This window comes from Delphinapterus leucas, chromosome 15 (assembly GCF_059928025.1).
Source record: "Delphinapterus leucas isolate spDelLeu-1000000601 "Yukka" chromosome 15, BTC_Dleu_Yukka2, whole genome shotgun sequence".
NCBI lineage: Eukaryota > Metazoa > Chordata > Mammalia > Artiodactyla > Monodontidae > Delphinapterus > Delphinapterus leucas.
In genome coordinates this window covers 44,683,014-44,703,379 of record NC_143143.1, presented here as the reverse complement: position 1 = coordinate 44,703,379, position 20,366 = coordinate 44,683,014, and the positions used below count along the sequence as shown (strand labels likewise).

Below are 20,366 nucleotides of genomic sequence, written 5' to 3'. Positions count from 1 at the left end.
TCCTTTGGGCTGACTAGGGTCCTGCTTGTTCAGAAAATGATTGTACAAGGGGCAGAAGAATTCAGTGTAAATGCCCAAGGGTAACAAAATCATTAGGTGGGGAGGCAAATTTCAGCTTGATTAAGCAAACAGATGCGTTCTAAGATAGGAGCTGTCCCAAACTGGCATGGATGTCACAGAAGGCAGTGAGCTCCCTGTCACTGGAGGCATTTAGGAGATTCGCTATCTCTTCTGGTCCCATTCGCACCTGAGAGTCAACCAAGTCTCAAAGCAAACCACCCCCCCAAAACCCCATGTTCAATCTTTGTCCTGAAAAAGAATGCAACTTATTTGTGAAGATAAGACATTCATCTAGAAGTCAACCATGACACATCAAAGTGATGAGTGCAGGGTGCAGGAGGTGGCACCAAGGACCTAAGCTGGGTCTCACAGGACAAGACAGATGCTCCATGTGAGGGTGACGAGGGGAGGGGCTGAGCCTGAGACAGGAGATGGACCTCCTGGGCTTGGAGAAAGGAGAGAGTCAAGTCCAGCCAAGATGCAGGGGACGTGAAACAGCAGCAGGAACCCATATTGGACAGATGAGGGAGAGAGAGACCGTGAAGAACTAGCAGCCAGGACAAAGAATCTGCAACAAAGGTCAGAGAAAAAATTCAGCTCATGGATGTGTTTTGTGTGTCCCGCGCAGATGTAAAAAACAAAATCCTTCACTGTCAACGGTTAAAAATCTGTAGGTTTCACATAAAAGTCTGAGTTTCTGACTTCCCTTCAAAAATTAGAAGATGTGGTATCAGTAGATCTGTGCTGTCACTGGGCTACTGTTGGCTGCCTCCTCCGGACAGGGCACGTGACCTCTAGCTGGGTACCAGCTCCACCTGGACCCTGCAGGCAATAGCAATACCCCACATGGCCACTCTGGAGCTTCAGACCAGCACATCCACCTGCCTATGTGACATACTGTCACAGATTCTCAAAGGAGCTTCAAATTCAATACGGTTAGAACCTAACGGGTTTAGATCGTAACCACAGCGAGCAACTGAAGGGTTGGTTCTGGTGGCTGTTGTTTTTTTAGCAGAAATGGAGCCAACATGAGAAGCAGCACACGTTTTTGGGAGACTCAGAAGGGCAGCAGTGGATATTATCCACCTACAGTCTGCTTATCCCCCTCATAAAAAATTGCATTCATATACTTCCCAATTATGGAAAGGCACCATTACCACAATGAAGAAAGGTGTTTCCCACATGCCTTTTATGACTAGGACTCAAAACTGTGTGCCATACAAAAGTCAAAAGTTAAGTAGCGGGGGGGACCTTGAAGATGGCGGAAGAGTAAGACGCAGAGATCGCCTTCCTCCCCACGGATACACCAGAAATACATCTACACGTGGAACGACTCCTACAGAACACCTACTGAAGGCTGGCAGAAGACCTCAGACCTCCCAAAAGGCAAGAAGGTCCCCACGTACCTGGGTAGGGCAAAAGAAAAAAAGAAAAAACAGAGACAAAAGAATAAGGACGGAACCTGCACCAGTGGGAGGGAGCTGTGAAGGAGGAAAAGTTTCCACACACTAGGAAGACCCTCCGCGGGCGGAGACTGCGGGAGGCGGAGGGGGGAGCTTCGGGACCGCGGAGGAGTGCACAGCGACGGGTGCATAGGGCAAAGCGGGGAGATTCCCGCACAGAGGATCGGTGCCGACCGGCACTCACCAGCCCGAGAGGCTTGTCGGCTCACCCGCCGGGGCGGGCGGGGCTGCGAGCTGAGGCTCGGGTTTCGGTTTTGGACGGAGCGCAGGGAGAGGACTGGGGGTGGCGGCTTGAACATAGCCTGAAGGGGTTAGTGAACCACGACTAGCCGGGAGGGAGTTCGGGGAAAAGCCTGCACCTGCCGAAGAGGCAAGAGACTTTTTCTTCCCTCTTTGTTTCCTGGTGCGCGAGGAGAGGGGTTTAAGAGCGCTGCTTAAAGGAACTCCAGAGACGGGCGCGAGCCGCGGCTAAAAGCGCGAACCCCAGAGACGGGCGCGAGCCGCGGCTAAAAGCGCGGACCCCACAGACGGGCGCGAGCCGCGGCTGAAAGCGCGGACCCCAGAGACGGGCGGGAGACGCTAAGGCTGCTGCTGCCGCCACCAAGGGGCCTGTGTGCGAGCACAGGTCACTCTCCACACCCCTCTTCCGCGGAGCCTGTGCAGCCCGCCACTGCCAGGTTCCCGGGAACCAGGGACAACTTCCCCGGGAGAACGCACGGCGGGCCTCAGGCCGGTGCAACGTCACGCCGACCTCTGCCACAACGTCACGCTGCCTCTGACGCCGCAGGCCCGCCCCGCACGCAGTGCCCCTCCTTCCCCCCCCCCACCCCCGGCCTGAGTGAGCCAGAGCCCCTGAATCAGCGGCTCCTTTAACCCTGTCCTGTCTGAGCAAAAAACAGACGCCCTCCAGCGACCTACACGCAGAGGCAGGGCCAAATCCAAAGCTGAGCTCCTGTAAGCTGTGAGAACAAAGAAGAGAAAGGGAAATCTCTCCCAGCAGCCTCAGAAGCAGCGGATTAAAGCTCCACAATCAACTTGATATACCCTGCATCTGTGGAATACCTGAATAGACAAGGAATGATCCCAAATTGAAGAGGTGGAATTTAGGAGCGAGATCTATGATTTTTTTCCCTTTTCCTCTTTTTGTGAATGTGTACGTGTATGCTTCTGTGTGAGACCTTGCCTGTATACTCTTGCTTCCACCATTTGTCCTAGGGCTCTACCTGTCCATGGTTTTTTAAAAAAATTTTTTTTCTCAATAATTAATTTTAATTGTAATAACTTTATTATACTTTACCTTCGTTCTTTCTTTCTTTCTTTCCTTCCTTCCTTCCCTCCTTTAGACAACGAATCACCCCAAATTGAGGAGGTGGTCTCTGAGAGCAAGATTTATGATTTTTCCCCCTTTACCTCTTTTTGTGAAGGTGTATGTGTATGCTTCTGTGTAAGATTTTCTCTGTATAGCTTTGCTTCCAACATTTGTCCTAAGGTTCTATCCGTCCCTTTTTTTTTTTTTCTAAATATTTTTTAATTCAATAACTATATTATACTTTATTTTATTTTTACTTATCTTCTTTCTTTCTGTCTTTTTTCCTTCTTTCCCTCCTTCCTTCCTTCCTTCCTCCCTTCCTCCTTTCTTTCCTTCTTTGCTTCTTTCTTCCTTCCTTCCTTTCCTCCTTTCCTTCTTTCTTTCCTCATACTTCTACTAATTCTCTCTACTTTTTCTCCCTTTTATTCTGAGCCGTGTGGACGAAAGGCTCTTGGTGCTCCAGCCAGGAGTCAGGGCTCTGCCTCTGAGGTAGGAGAGCCAACTTCAGGACACTGGTCAACAAGAGACCTCCCAGCTCCACATAATATTAAACAGCGGAAATCTCCCAGAGACCTCCATCTTAACACCAGCACCCAGCTTCACTCAACGACCAGCAAGCCACAGTGCTGGACAACCTATGCCAAACAACTAGCAAAACAGGAACACAACCCCACCCATTAGCAGAGAGGCTGCCTAAAATCATAATAAGGCCACAGACACCCCAAAACACACCACCAGACGTGAACCTGCCCACTAAAGAGACAAGATCCAGCCTCATCCACCACAACACAGGCACTAGTCCCCTCCACCAGGAAGCCTACACAACCCACTGAAACAACCTTAGCCACTGGAGACAGACATCAAAAACAACGGGAACTACGAACGTGCAGCCTGCAAAAAGGAGACCCCAAACACAGTAAGATAAGCAAAATGAGAAGACAGAAAAACACACAGCAGATGAAGGAGCAAGATAAAAATGCACCAGACCTAACAAATGAAGAGGAAATAGGCAGTCTACCTGAAAAAGAATTCAGAATAATGATAGTAAGGATGATCCGAAATCTTGGAAGTAGAATGGACAAAATGCAAGAAACAGTTAACAAGGACCTAGAAGAAATAAAGATGAAACAAGCAATGATGAACAACGCAATAAATGAAATTAAAAGTACTCTAGATGGGATCAATAACAGAATAACTGAGGCAGAAGAACGGATAAGTGACCTGGAAGATAAAATAGTAGAAATAACTACTGCAGAGCAGAATAAAGAAAAAAGAATGAAAAGAACTGAGGACAGTCTCAGAGACCTCTGGGACAACATTAAACGCACCAACATTCGAATTATAGGGGTTCCAGAAGAAGAAGAGAAAAAGAAAGGGACTGAGAAAATATTTGAAGAGATTATAGTTGAAAACTTCCCTAATATGGGAAAGGAAATAGTTAATCAAGTCCAGGAAGCACAGAGAGTCCCATACAGGATAAATACAAGGAGAAATACGCCAAGACACATACTAATCAAACTGTCAAAAATTAAATACAAAGAAAGCATATTAAAAGCAGCAAGGGAAAAACAACAAATAACACACAAGGGAATCCCCATAAGGTTAACAGCTGATCTCTCAGCAGAAACCCTACAAGCCAGAAGGGAGTGGCAGGACATACTGAAAGTGATGAAGGAGAAAAACCTGCAACCAAGACTACTCTACCCAGCAAGGATCTCATTCAGATTTGATGGAGAAATTAAAACCTTTACAGACAAGCAAAAGCTGAGAGAGTTCAGCACCACCAAACCAGCTTTACAACAAATGCTAAAGGAACTTCTCTAGACAAGGAACACAAGAGAAGGAAAAGACCTATAATAACGAACCCAAAACAATATAGAAAATGGGAATAGGAACATACATATCGATAATTACCTTAAATGTAAATGGACTAAATGCTCCCACCAAAAGACACAGATTGGCTGAATGGATACAAAAACAAGACCCTTATATATGCTGTCTACAAGAGACCCACTTCAGACCTAGAGACACATACAGACTGAAAATAAGGGGATGGAAAAAGATATTCCATGCAAATGGAAACCAAAAGAAAGCTGGAGTAGCAATTCTCATATCAGACAAAATAGACTTTAAAATAAGGACTATTACAAGAGACAAAGAAGGACACTACATAATGATCAAGGGATCGATCCAAGAAGAAGATATAACAATTGTAAATATTTATGCACCCAACATAGGAGCACCTCAATACATAAGGCAAATACTAACAGCCATAGAAGGGGAGATCGACAGTAACACATTCATAGTAGGGGACTTTAACACCCCACTTTCACCCACGGACAGATCATCCAAAATGAAAATAAATAAGGAAACACAAGCTTTAAATGATACATTAAACAAGATGGACTTAATTGATATTTATAGGACACTCCATCCAAAAACAACAGAATACACATTTTTCTCAAGTGCTCATGGAACATTCTCCAGGATAGATCATATCTTGGGTCACAAATCAAGCCTTGGTAAATTTAAGAAAATTGAAATTGTATCAAGTATCTTTTCTGACCACAACGCCATGAGACTAGATATCAATTACAGGAAAAGATCTGTAAAAAATACAAACACATGGAGACTAAACAATACACTACTTAATAATGAAGTGATCACTGAAGAAATCAAAGAGGAAATAAAAAAATACCTAGAAACAAATGACAATGGAGACACAACGACCCAAAACCTATGGGATGCAGCAAAAGCAGTTCTAAGGGGGAAGTTTATAGCAATACAAGCCCACCTTAAGAAGCAGGAAACATCTCGAATAAACAACCTAACCTTGCACCTCAAGCACTTAGAGAAAGAAGAACAAAAAAACCCCAAAGCTAGCAGAAGGAAAGAAATCATAAAAATCAGATCAGAAATAAATGAAAAAGAAATGAAGGAAACAATAGCAAAGATCAATAAAACTAAAAGCTGGTTCTTTGAGAAGATAAACAAAATAGATAAACCACTAGCCAGACTCATCAAGAAAAAAAGGGAGAAGACTCAAATCAATAGAATTAGAAATGAAAAAGGGGAAGTAACAACTGACACTGCAGAAATAAAAAAAATCATGAGAGATTACTACAAGCAACTCTATGCCAATAAAATGGACAATCTGGAAGAAATGGACAAATTCTTAGAAATGCACAACCTGCCAAGACTGAATCAGGAAGAAATAGAAAATATGAACAGACCAATCACAAGCACTGAAATTGAAACTGTGATTAAAAATCTTCCAACAAACAAAAGCCCAGGACCAGATGGCTTCACAGGTGAATTCTATCAAACGTTTAGAGAAGAGCTAACACCTATCCTTCTCAAACTCTTCCAAAATATAGCAGAGGGAGGAACACTCCCAAATTCCTTCTACGAGGCCACCATCACCTTGATACCAAAACCAGACAAGGATGTCACAAAGAAAGAAAACTACAGGCCAATATCACTGATGAACATAGATGCAAAAATCCTCAACAAAATACTAGCAAACAGAATCCAACAGCACATTAAAAGGATCATACACCATGATCAAGTGGGGTTTATTCCAGGAATGCAAGGATTCTTCAATATACGCAAATCTATCAATGTGATAAACCATATTAACAAATTGAAGGAGAAAAACCATATGATCATCTCAATAGATGCAGAGAAAGCTTTCGACAAAATTCAACACCCATTTATGATAAAAACCCTGCAGAAAGTAGGCATAGAGGGAACTTTCCTCAACATAATAAAGGCCATATATGACAAGCCCACAGCAAACATCATCCTCAATGGTGAAAAACTGAAAGCATTTCCACTAAGATCAGGAACAAGACAAGGTTGCCCACTCTCACCACTCTTATTCAACATAGTTTTGGAAGTTTTAGCCACAGCAATCAGAGAAGAAAAGGAAATAAAAGGAATCCAAATCGGAAAAGAAGAAGTAAAGCTGTCACTGTTTGCAGATGACATGATACTATACATAGAGAATCCTAAAGATGCTACCAGAAAACTACTAGAGCTAATCAATGAATTTGGTAAAGTAGCAGGATACAAAGTTAATGCACAGAAATCTCTGGCATTCCTATATACTAATGATGAAAAATCTGAAAGTGAAATCAAGAAAACACTCCCATTTACCATTGCAACAAAAAGAATAAAATATCTAGGAATAAACCTACCTAAGGAGACGAAAGACCTGTATGCAGAAAATTATAAGACACTGATGAAAGAAATTAAAGATGATACAAATAGATGGAGAGATATACCATGTTCTTGGATGGGAAGAATCAACATTGTGAAAATGACTCTACTACCCAAAGCAATCTACAGATTCAATGCAATCCCTATCAAACTACCATGGGCATTTTTCACAGAACTAGAACAAAAAATTTCGCAATTTGTATGGAAACACAAAAGACCCCGAATAGCCAAAGCAATCTTGAGAACGAAAAAAGGAGCTGGAGGAATCAGGCTCCCTGACTTCAGACTATACTACAAAGCTACAGTAATCAAGACAGTATGGTACTGGCACAAAAACAGAAAGATAGATCAATGGAACAGGATAGAAAGCCCAGAGATAAACCCACGCACATATGGACACCTTATCTTTGATAAAGGTGGCAGGAATGTACAGTGGAGAAAGGACAGCCTCTTCAATAAATGGTGCTGGGAAAACTGGACAGGTACATGTAAAAGTATGAGATTAGATCACTCCCTAACACCATACACAAAAATAAGCTCAAAATGGATTAAAGACCTAAATGTAAGGCCAGAAACTATCAAACTCTTAGAGGAAAACATAGGCAGAACACTCTATGACATAAATCACAGCAAGATCCTTTCTGACCCACCTCCTAGAGTAATGGAAATAAAAACAAAAATAAACAAATGGGACCTAATGAAACTTCAAAGCTTTTGCACAGCAAAGGAAACCATAATCAAGACCAAAAGACAACCCTCAGAATGGGAGAAAATATTTGCAAATGAAGCAAATGACAAAGGATTAATTTCCAAAATTTACAAGCAGCTCATGCAGCTCAATAACAAAAAAACAAACAACCCAATCCAAAAATGGGCAGAAGACCTAAACAGACATTTCTCCAAAGAAGATATACAGAATGCCAACAAACACATGAAAGAATGCTCAACATCATTAATCATTAGAGAAATGCAAATCAAAACTACAATGAGATATCATCTCACACCAGTCAGAATGGCCATCATCAAAAAATCTACAAACAATAAATGCTGGAGAGGGTGCGGAGAAAAGGGAACACTCTTGCACTGCTGGTGGGAATGTGAATTGGTTCAGCCACTATGGAGAACAGTATGGAGGTTCCTTAAAAAACTACAAATAGAATTACCATATGACCCAGCAATCCCACTACTGGGCATATACCCTGAGAAAACCAAAATTCAAAAAGAGTCATGTACCAAAATGTTCATTGCAGCTCTATTTACAATAGCCCAGAGATGGAAACAACCTAAGCGCCCATCATCGGATGAATGGATAAAGAAGATGTGGCACATATATACAATGGAATATTACTCAGCCTTAAAAAGAAATGAAATTGAGCTATTTGTAATGAGATGGATAGACCTAGAGTCTGTCATACAGAGTGAAGTAAGTCAGAAAGAAAAAGACAAATACCGTATGCTAACACATATATATGGAATTTAAGGGGAAAAAAAAAATGTCATGAAGAACCTAGGGGTAAGACAGGAATAAAGACGCAGACCTACTGGAGAACGGACTTGAGGATATGGGGAGGGGGAAGGGTGAGCTCTGACAGGGCGAGAGAGAGTCATGGACATATACACACTAACAAACGTAGTAAGGTAGATAGCTAGGGGGAAGCAGCCGCAAGGCACAGGGATATTAGCTCGGTGCTTTGTGACAGCCTGGAGGGGTGGGATAGGGAGAGTGGGAGGGAGGGAGACGCAAGAGGGAAGACATATGGGAACATATGTATATGTATAACTGATTCACTTTGTTATAAAGCAGAAACTAACACACCATTGTAAAGCAATTATACCCCAATAAAGATGTTTTAAAATAAATAAATAAATAAATTTCAAAAAAAAAAAGTTAAGTAGCCATGTCCAGGATATATGTGTATTTAATGCTCTTAAAATGACATTAGAGATTAACAAGGCAATCTCATTTGAGGTGTTAATTATACCTAATCCAATTCTTTTTTTTTTTCTGTTAATAAAATGCCCAGGCACACAAGTTGAAAATTGCTAAAATATGTTAATGGAAAAATAGGATAGTACTTCAGAGACATATTTCATATCATGTTAAATCACTGAAAAAAATCTTGCCACCCATGTATTGGCATGAAATACACATAAAAATCCCTTCGAGGAGTTATGAAAGAAAACAAAACTACCCATGACCATTCCTTCTTTCCGTCCAAATAATGTGTATAAAGCACGTGGCACATAAAAGGGGCTCTGTTAAGGCTGGTGCCTTCTCTTTCCTCTATCGTATTCCTTTATGGACAAACCTACTGGCTTAAAAGATGTGCTTCATTTTTTCTTTTTTACATGCTGCTGCTGTGTGTCCATTCACTCAACAGATACTGAATGAACACTTACCGCGCTATGATAAGAACTGGGGGTGGGGATGCAGAGGTGAACGAGTGGGACACACGCCTTGTCCTTATGGAACTTGTAAACAAGCAGGAGGAAGAGGTCACTAACCAAACAAATAAACGCAAAGCTGCAACTGAAGGAGAGATACCCTGCCCCCGGCTCACGAGCATGCGAGAAGGGGGCTGGCTGCAGGGGAGGTTAGGGAACGATGCCGTGAAGGAGGTGGTGCTTAAGACAAGCTCTTGCGGGGGGCGGGGGGGGCGCATATCCAACAGACTGTGACAGGGAAAAGTGATAATGATGATGAGTGATGGGAGACACGGCAGAGGAAACCGGGGGAGCGCTGCACAAGGTGAAGCTGGAGAGAGAGGGGAGGACGGAGCATGTAGAGTTGCTCGGGATACAGTAAAGCATCTTATATTTCACGTAGGGGCAACAGCAAGACCCTGAAGGGCTTTGCGCAACAGCAGCATCACACAATCAGACGTGAGTTTCAGGAAGATCATTTTTTCTACTGTTTGAAGAATGTACCAGAGGGCGAGAGGAAATGTAGATAAACAAGGTAAGAGATTACTGCAGTGGTCCAGGTCAAACATGATGGTGGCTCAGAACTGGAAGGGAGGGGTAAGAGGTCAATAAACAGATCCAGAAGATACTTGGGAGATAAGCTCACCAGGACTCATGATGGGCCAGATAGGGGGACCGGGGAGGTGAAGAAGATGCTCCTGGGCTTTGCTGTAACTAGTTGGATGGGGACCTGTTCACACTGATTGAGAACACTGGAAAAGGACCAAAATCAGGTTGGGGGAGAAATCTTGAGTTTGGTTTTACACATAATGGATTTGAGATGCCTTTTGACGATAGAAATATGGAGCTGAAGCTCCAGAAGAAACGCCTAGGAGATCTCTCAATCCATCTGTCCATCTACCAACCTACCCACTTTCCTACCGACTTTACTCTCTATTATATATATATATATGCATAGTTTTTTGATAATTTGGTGCTCTGTGATGAGAAGATATGGTGCTGAAATAAAGCATATTTTGTTTAAGATGTTCTCCTGATGTTGGCAAGTATACTTTTGAAAGAACGCCTGGTTTTTATCAAGTATATTCTGTTAAATGATCAAAATGAAGAAATCTAGAAAGTTGGAAGATTAAGAATTGCTTATTAATCCTGATGGTAATTAAAAAAAAATTTATAGATGAACTATATACCTCAAAATATAGAGACAGACACACATACGTATGTATGTGTACATATCTACCTAAGATCCATGTGTATATACACACACATCTCTACAGATATCAGGTAGAGATGTATACATATATATGTGCATATACATGGGTGTGCGTGAGAATGTGGTATCTCTCTATATACATCTGAGAGTCATCTCTAAGAAAGGAAGCCACAGGTGTGGGAAAGAGGAGAGGACAGAGAGGTGGGAGAAAAGATGGCCCACCCAACACTGGGCACCTTGAGGAGCTTGGCTTTTAATGGTTCAAGGAGAGGAAGATGAACCTGCAAAGGAAACAGAGAAGGACCCTCAGAGGGGGAGAAGGAAAACCTCAGAAGCCCAGGGAAAGCGCAGTTGAGGCGTCCTGAGTGTGGACAACTCATTCAAGAAGTTTGTGTGATCTGCTGTACACCTGACACTAACACAATACTGTGCGCCAACCACACTTCAATAAAAGACAGAAGAAGAAAAAGAAGTCTGTTTATGAAGAGAAAGACAGAGCTGGTAGTAGCTGGAGCCGGGAGTTGACAGACCCTGGGGGATATTTTGTGGTATTTTTGTTTAAAGGAGACTTGTGAGTATATTTAAAAAGCAAAAAGCTGAAGGGGAAAAGGCAATGAATGAATGAATGAGAGTGAGTGACGGTACAAGGCCTTCGGAAGAGACCCAGCTCATGTGTCCTGCCTGACGGGGTAAGCCCTCCAGGGCTCAGCTCCCTCACCAAGTCTTCAAGGCTTCCTTCCAGATCTTAAATTCTCCTTAACTATGAGCGACTCCCTGATCTGAGGTTAATGTGATTAATCACAGCACATGGACTTTCTGTGATGCACTTAATTTGTCATTTTTAGAGTATATCTAAACCTCCTTGAAATATATGATGGCATCTTTGAGAGCAATTGAGAGCCTGTTAAATACTTGAGGACAGACAAATTCCAGACGATCTTAGAAGGGGATGGAGGGGGAACGATATTATAAAAAGGTAGACAAAGACACTTGGTAACAACAAAAAAAAGCTTCACTTAAGTCTCTGTGAATGAAGCCACTGATTTTCTATTTTAATATTTCAGGCACACTGAAAAAAATTAAACATGTAAAGATTTCTAGTGATTTCTAAGGAGTGTAGGGATAATAATCATTAATATCACTATTAATTACGGTCCTCACATTTTATGTGAGATTTTCTAATTCTGCTACTGCACGAATAAAAATCAACTGTTTTAGGGCTTCCCTGGTGGTGCAGTGGTCGAGAGTCCACCTGCCGATGCAGGGGACGCAGGTTCGTGCCCCGGTCCGGGAAGATCCCACATGCCGCGGAGCGGCTGGGCCCGGGAGCCATGGCCGCTGAGCCTGCACGCCCGGAGCCTGTGCTCCGCAATGGGAGAGGCCACAACAGTGAGAGGCCCGCGTACCGCAAAAAAAAAAAACAGAAACAAAAACAAAAATCAACTGTTTTAAATTAAATGTTGCCATATGAATATTTCTGAGGTGATGATGTTCGAATTATTTCGTTCTGAGTTACCATTAATATGAACATATAAAACAACTGTATTCCCAAAAGGGTATGGTGCAATGTAATATGAGCTTACAGGCCAAAAACCAGGAGGCCTTTAGAAATTCTGCTTCAGGGCTCCACATTCTGAATTTAATCATACGTTAGAAATGCCCTCCTCTACGCCCCACCACACACACACACACACACACAGGATATATAACGCATTGCTAAACCATGCTCAGTGAAAGAGAGGTTTTCATTTTAGATACAACAGTCAGAAAAGCAAAGCTCTGTCCAGAAAAATTTTCTGGAATGGTATCGCATGAGAAGTTGGGTGAGGCAGAATGGGTGAAGCTCTTATTTCATTTCCTAGTTCAAGCTAAAAGAAACTTGCTTTGTGTATGATAATTTCAAGTCGTATAAAAGGCCTTAAAAATATTTATACTAAAATAAGTTATGATGATGGCACCATGTGGGGACCCTGATAGAGTCCAATTTCCAGTAACATACGCCAATACTTAAGAACAGATTATGTAATATGTTCTAGGGCCTTGGACCCTTGTGACATTGGCTTTTAAGACACTTGAAATGTAGTAATTTTTCTCTATCTCAAAATGGCTTTGGGCAGTGAGATGGGGATTTAATATCTGACACGGTGCTTGTGGTGGGTATGAAAATTTCACACGAATACTAACGGATTCAAACAGGTCACATGGCTTGGGGCTGACAGCGGGCTCAGGTGAGTGACAGGCACTCGGTATCAAGGGTAGCAGGTATAAAGCATGCCATCAGATCGCCTGTTAATATTTGTGAAGGATGTAAGTGCACGTGACACCTTACCAAAAAGCCACCTAGGCCCTGTCCTCTCCTTTTCAATGTTTATAATTCAAATGTGGACTTGCAATATCCTGCTTCAGATAAACCACTTAAACCCTTGTTTACTTCTGGCAAAGTAAAAATTGCCAAATTAGATTCTGGGACGCCAGAGAAGAAAGAAAATTGATTTTCAATCTTTGTTATTGAGATTTCCAGCCAAATAATCAACAAGAATCATTTGCCCAACTGTGTGCGTGGGCTTCTATAAAATTTCAAGATGCTCCAGTCCCATCCCCCCAAAGAAATTTTTAGATGTGTGTGTGTGGGCGGGGGGGGGGGGTGAGCTCAATTTTTTCTTCTTAAAGCCTCAGGGGAGATACAAGACGAGTATATAGAGCAGCTCTCATCCTTCCGAAAGACAATGGATTGAGTACAAGAGATAATTACAGGATGATTCCAGACAGCAGACAATGAAATGTTAAATTTTAAGGTACTGAATAGAAGGCATTACACTAACTGGTCAAACTATTAGCACAGTCATCCCTCATGGGGGATGGTTCCAGGATGCCCACAGGAAGACCAGAATCAAGGGATGCTCAAGTCCCTTACATAAAATGGCCTAGTATTTGCATATAACCTACACAATCCTCCTTACTTATAATACCTAATATAATGTAAATGCTAGAGCACGGAAAATTCAAGTTTTGCTTTTTGGAACTCTCTGGAAATTTTTCCCTGAATATTTTCAACCTGCAGTTGGTTGAATTCACTGGGATGCGGAGCCACACATACGGAGGGCTGACTGTAACTCTCTTTCCGTTGGTACCTAGTAGCTCATATTCTTTGTTACTAACAATACTACTCATTCCGTTAGTAACAATCTCAACTATTCAGCCTTGCCTCCCACAGGCTGTCCACATCCCATCCTTCCCTCCAAAATGCCTCCCTTGCTCCCCTCTCCCTAAGCACCAAGAGTCTCCTACCTTCATCAACTCCTTCTCTTTACGGACCACCCCCAAGCCTCCCCAGGCTATAAAAACACTGTGCTGTCCTTCACCTCTGCAACCACATAACTAATCTGCCGAAGGGTGAGCACATCCCACAGAAAATCCACGCCACCAGTCTGGGATCTGGGAGCCGGACAAACCTGCCAAGATTCAGCAGCCAAGGCTACTTGGTCTCCTGCTACTCCTGCCCCCACCTCACCCACTTTCCAACCTTTAGATAATTCTGTATCTAAGTCACTTTTTTCCATGGACCATTATGACAAATACATTCATTCATTTTGGAACTCGGCTTTGGGTAAATCTCTCCTTTCTCATCAGTCTGAAGCCACGCTGGGGGAGAAGTGTTGGTTCTGCCCGAGATGGGACAGCATCGTCCACCTGCCTCTCCCTCTGAATGCAGCTACACCTGAGAGCCTGGACAGAACACATGCACCAGCTACTTGAGGGGTCTGAAAACAAACAGAAGCAGGTGGATTGAAAGAGACCAGGGCCTAAAGCACCACTGACCAATGATGAATTTACCATTGTTTTCCTCCAGTATCCCCGGCTTCATCTAGGAAGAAACCCAAAAGTTGACATTAGTGTAAAAGAGAGAACTCCAGGAGAAGCTTCTAGTTTTGGTTCCAGGAGGAGGGAGAGGGTCCCCTAGCAGCAATAGTGGCGGCAGCAGGGGGCCCACAGATGCCTAAATCTGGGAGGCAGGGGAAAAGCTCTCTCCAATCCCAGGAGCTGTGGACCCAGGAGGGTGGGGCAGACGCCAGTTGTTTCATTGTTCTCCCCTCTGTCCTCTCACTGCTCGGCCCGGACATGGGCACAAGCACAGGAAGAACATGAAAGAGTAGTATAAATAAAGCTATATATATTTATATACTTTATAAATAAAGTATGAAGACGTCTAGCTGGAGGGCAGAAAAGGAAAGACCCAAGGAACCAGAAAGTACTTGAGAGATGGTGTAGAGGGAGAAGTTCAGGAAGGCAACCTCATGGAATTGTGTATGAATTCCTGGGCCACCCCCAACGGTGCACACATGGAGCTGACCCCCAGCAGCACACGGAGACTTTCAGAGTTAAACTAAGAGCCAGAACACTTCTCAGCTCCCAGGCTGGCCGGTGGATGGCACACACATAGGACAGACTGGAATAGCACCACAAAGGCTTGGAAAACTGCATGGGCCTTGGAAATGGAATCACGACCCACAGACTGATTCTCACTTATGGTCTAAATCCGACCAGGTCAACTGCCTGCTAAAACAAAGAGGCAAAAATCAACATTTCCCATGGAACTGAAACAAGACCCTGAGTCTTACAATATAATATAAAAATGTCCAAAGTGCAATTCAATATTACTCAGCATATAAAGAACTGGAAAAAAAATCTCATAGCAAACACAAACCACAGATGTTAATGCTGAGATCACGGAGATATTGTACTTATTTGATAAAGACTTTGAATCAGCTATTATAAAATTGTTCAAACAATTTATCCTATAGGATGCCCTGAAAAATGTGTGTGAGGGGGTAGGGTAGGGTCAGGGGAGAATGCCTAGATGAAAAAAGATAAGCAAAAAATGTTAATAATTATTGAAATTGGGTGATGGGTACACGGAGGTTAATTATAATATTCTGTATTTTGTATATGTTTGAAATTTTCCATAATAAAAAACTTTTAGTTTTCTATATCAGATGACTTTGAAATAAAAATGATGGGCCCTAAAAAAAAACAAAAACAAAAAAGAGGTCAAACATGGGTGAACACTCTTGAAAAATAAGAAGTTTCAACAAAGAAATAAAGTATACAAAAAAGAATCAAATATGACAACTGAAAAACACAGTAATCAAAATTTTAAAAACTCATTGGATGGGCTCAATAGCAGAATGGAGATGACAGAGAAAAGAAAACAACAGTGAACATGGAGCCAGATCAGCTGAAATGATCTCATCTGAAAAGCGAAGAGGAAAAAAGTTCACAGAAAGATAAAAATAAGTAATTAGAGCCTCAGGGATCTGTGGGACAATACTAAAATATTAAACATTCATGTAACCAGAGTCCCAGAAAGAGAGGAGAAAGAGTATAGTGCAGAAAAACAATTTTTAAACAAATAATGGCTGAGAACTTCTCAAATCTGGAGAAAGATAGAAACGTACAGATTCAAGAAGCCCGTTAAACACCAAACAGGTAAACTCCAAGATATCCACACCAAGACACACTGTAAAGTCACCCTATGGGGATGTCGAGCTAAAAATGAAACCTAAAAAGGAGTGAGAGATCATGAAAAATAGATGTAATGATTCAAACAGGAGATGAAAGGGGTTTAAATAAACTGACAAATGGTTGTCTCCTGCACCAAAGTCTGGGGCAAGAATTTGTGGTTAGCCTTGGTCCTCATACTGACATGTTCTGATACAGGTGCATCAGAATCACCTGCAGGATTTATTTTATTTAAAAAAACCCAAAAACTAGATTGCTGGGCCCACCCCCAGATTTTCTGATATGGCGGGTCAAGGATGCAGCTTGGCAATTTGTTTTTTTGTTTTTTTTTTTTTGCGGTACGTGGGCCTCTCACTGTTGTGGCCTCTCCCGTTGTGGAGCACAGGCTCCGGACGCGCAGGCTCAGTGGCCACGGCACACGGGCCTAGCCGCTCCACGGCATGTGGGATCTTCCCGGACTGGGCACGGACCCGTGTCCCCTGCATCGGCAGGCAGACTCTCAACCACTGCGCCACCAGGGAAGCCCAATTTGCATTTTTGAAAGGCCCCCAGGTAATGCTGACGTTGCTGACCTGAGGACACACTAAGAACCACTGGCCTTGGGTACAGTCTTTAAGAACAGTTAGGGCTCTGACACTCAACAGTCTCTGCTGAATGAATCATCCATGTGCACGTGACAGGTGTCAGCTTTGCAGGTCTCAAATTTGAGGAAGAAATCTAATGAGTGCTTAAGGGCAAGGGCAGGTAAGTTAAATGGGAAGTTAGACACCGCTATCTGCTGGCTTTTTGTAAAATGTGAAAGGGCTCTTCTGTTCACTAGACATCTTGGCTAAACTGCTGGAAAATCTATTTCTGTTTCTAGTTCCACTAAAATTCTTTTTTTAATTTGTCACTGAACAACTCATAGCAGCCCTTCAGCAGATGAAAATTTTATCAAAGTTCCTCAGCTCCACTCCCTAGACAATCACCTGTTCCCTCTAAGTGCTCGAATAGATGCAAATATATTTTGGCACTAAAGCATGACACATTCAAATGCACCTAAGTGTAAATTCCCCAGATGGAGTTTCTGCAGCACTTCTAACAGGAGAGATGAGCGTTCAATGGCTCTGACAAACCAGCAAGACCAAAGGAGTCCACTGATTTTGAATTTCCTTAAAAAATTAATTACATTTAGCAACTATCAGCTTTAAAATAACATATTAGAGTAAAAAGAAAAATTAATAACTAAAATAAGGGAGAATAGTTCATAGCAATTATAGGGCAAAGGTTGAAATACAGTTTTAATGATAACTCATTTGATTTTTTTATATTTCATATTAAATATATGAAAAAAAGAAAAATCTAGGGTCTGAGACTCTGCCGAAAACAGCTCAAGGCCTACAGGCTAGACACCACAGTCAATGCATACTTTCTTCTCGGGCAAAGGCCTCTTCTTTCTATGGAATCATTCTACGGCATCATGGGAGTGAGGGAAACTATGCTTCAGAGAACACACCCACTGAAAAACAAGGTTAGATGTAATGCTGCAAATCCTATGAACTGTTCCTGGAAGAACCCAAAAAAGAGGAGAAAAGCTTCAGGTGCCAGGCTTTAGACAACTTACATTACAGATGTCAGCACATTTATTTCTCACAGTATTAGCAAATGATTTTCTTTTTAGTGACTTTACCAGATGAAAACATCCCTGTAATTTAAGGCAGAGGGAATACTAGTTATGATGCAATCTGAAAGAAATTAAAGCAGTTAACTGATACAGGTAAAAAATCTCTCCTGCAATGGTGACAATCTTCTAAACACAGATAAATCTCCTATTAGTTGACATTCACAAGTGATATATAAGTGACTTTTATAAGGAAGTGGTAATTACTACACGTACTTTTTAATGGCACAGCCTAACTAACACATTTCCAAATGAACGCTAATTTACTAATGAAAAGAGACATTTAAATACCAAGTAGCAGCAATATACTGGAGAAAGGCAGTGAAAAGAAAGGAAACTGCTGGTGAGCCAGGAATCCAGTCAAACATGGAGTTAACATGGTTAGATCATGTTATATTATAATATCTACATTTTCTGTTCTTGATACCTATACTTAAAAATGGTTTCACAGGGGCTTCCCTGGTGGCACAGTGGTTGAGAGTCCACCTGCCGATGCAGGGGACACGGGTTCGTGCCCCGGTCCGGGAAGATCCCACATGCCGCGGAGTGGCTGGGCCCGTGAGCCATGGCTGCTAAGCCTGCGCGTCCGGAGCCTGTGCTCCGCAACGGGAGAGGCCACAACAGTGAGAGGCCCACATAACGCAAAAAAAAAAAAAGGTTTCACGGGTAAAAGCCAAGGCACCTTTTGGAGTATGAACATGCTGCTGTTTTTTATCTTGTTTCCCTATTATTATTATGTTTTAATAAAGTGCATATACTTTTTTTGGTTTAGTATTTTTTCTTTCTTTAAAAAATAAAATCTTACAGATACAGTTTAACATCTTCCTGTTTCCCTGCCTGATCAAGCCCTTCCCCACTTCTTCTCCAAAGGTTAACACTATTCTAAAGTAGGCATGTGTCCGTATGATCCAGCAATCCCACTCCTGGGCATATACCCAGACAAAACCATAATTCAAAAAAGATACATGCACCCCAATGTTCATAGCAGCACTATTTACAGTAACCAAGACATGGAAACAACCTAAATGTCCATCGACAGATGAATGGATAAAGAAGATGTGGTATATATATACAATGGAATACTACTCAGCCATAAAAAGGAATGAAATAATGCCATTTGCAGCTACGTGGATGGACCTAGAGAAAGAGAAAGACAAATACCATATGATATCACTTAATATGTGGAATCTAAAATATGACACAAATGAACGTATCTACAAAACAGAAGAAGACTCACAGAGATAGAGAACAGACTTGTGGTTGCCAAAGGGGAGGGAGGATGGGAAAGGGAAGGATTGGGGAGGATGGGATTAGCAGATGCAAACTATTATACATAGGACGGATAAACAACAAGGTCCAACTGTATAGCAAAGGGAACTATATTCAATATCCTGTAATAAACCATAATGGAAAAGAATGTGAAAAAGAAAATATACACGTATAACTGAGTTACTTTGTTGTACAGCAAAAATTAAATACAACATTATAAATCAACTATACTTCAATAAAATTTTTTTTAAAGTAGGTATGTGTAAGTCCCATTCACATCTTTTTAATTTTGCTACATATTTTCGTAACCACAAACAATATATCATATTGTTCTGTGTTTAAAAAAAACCTGCTCCACTTCTCATTTTAGTAATAATCAAAAATCAAGACAATTTAAGTGGAGAATTCTAAGCCTTAATTTTTGAAGAACTGTACACGTTTTTCCCTTGACGGGATCTTCCAGTCTTAAAGTGTGTAGATTTAAAAAAAAAAAAGTTACCATCTTGCTTCTCTCACGTAACTCCTTGGAACACAGAGTCGGCTTACATTTCACTGCCCTATGACCTGCTATGACATTTATAAAAGAAGTGCACTGTGTTTTAATGCTATAGCATTTTTCTGCCAATTTCATTGACAGTGACGCTGAGAAAGCTGTTGAGCAGCACAGAAGAATTCCAGGGGAACTCGAGCCCATCCAGTCTGAAAGCCATGGCACCAGGGTAATGAAACAATTAAGAGAGCCCTGCAGAGAAAGACAATTCTGACAATTAACCTTGAGCAACAATTAGGACTACCAGTTTCTTAGGACAAATCATATCTTTAATAGGAAGATCAAAACTTCAGTTCCAGCCATCACTAACTTGAATAGGAATATTTTTCAAATGGACTTTAAAAGTTTAAGATAAAAAACCACTTAATAAAAATACCACACAGGAGATACATTTAACATTATTTATCTACCATGCCTCAATCCACAAGAGAATTAGAGACAATGATCGCTACATAAGCAGATGGCAACGGAATGATAAGCAATTTCTCTGAACTAAATAAATAAGCTAATAATTTTTGAGGGGTGATGGAAGGATAACCCCAACATTAAATATTAAATTCTAGGAGGTTCCCATGTTAAACAATACATGCTCTAAAAGTTCCTTTTGGGCTTCCCTGGTGGCGCAGTGGTTGAGAGTCCGCCTGCCGATGCAGGGGGACATGGGTTCGTGCCCCGGT

The 20,366-nt window shown here is 41.9% G+C and overlaps 1 protein-coding gene across 7 annotated transcripts in view; it reads right to left on the bottom strand.

Moving 5' to 3' along the window:
* The window catches only part of LOC111185022 (kinesin-like protein KIF16B), a 300,702-nt gene that overhangs the window by 133,003 nt on the left and 147,333 nt on the right, over nt 1-20,366 (bottom strand). The gene's annotated exons all lie outside the window — the stretch shown is intronic.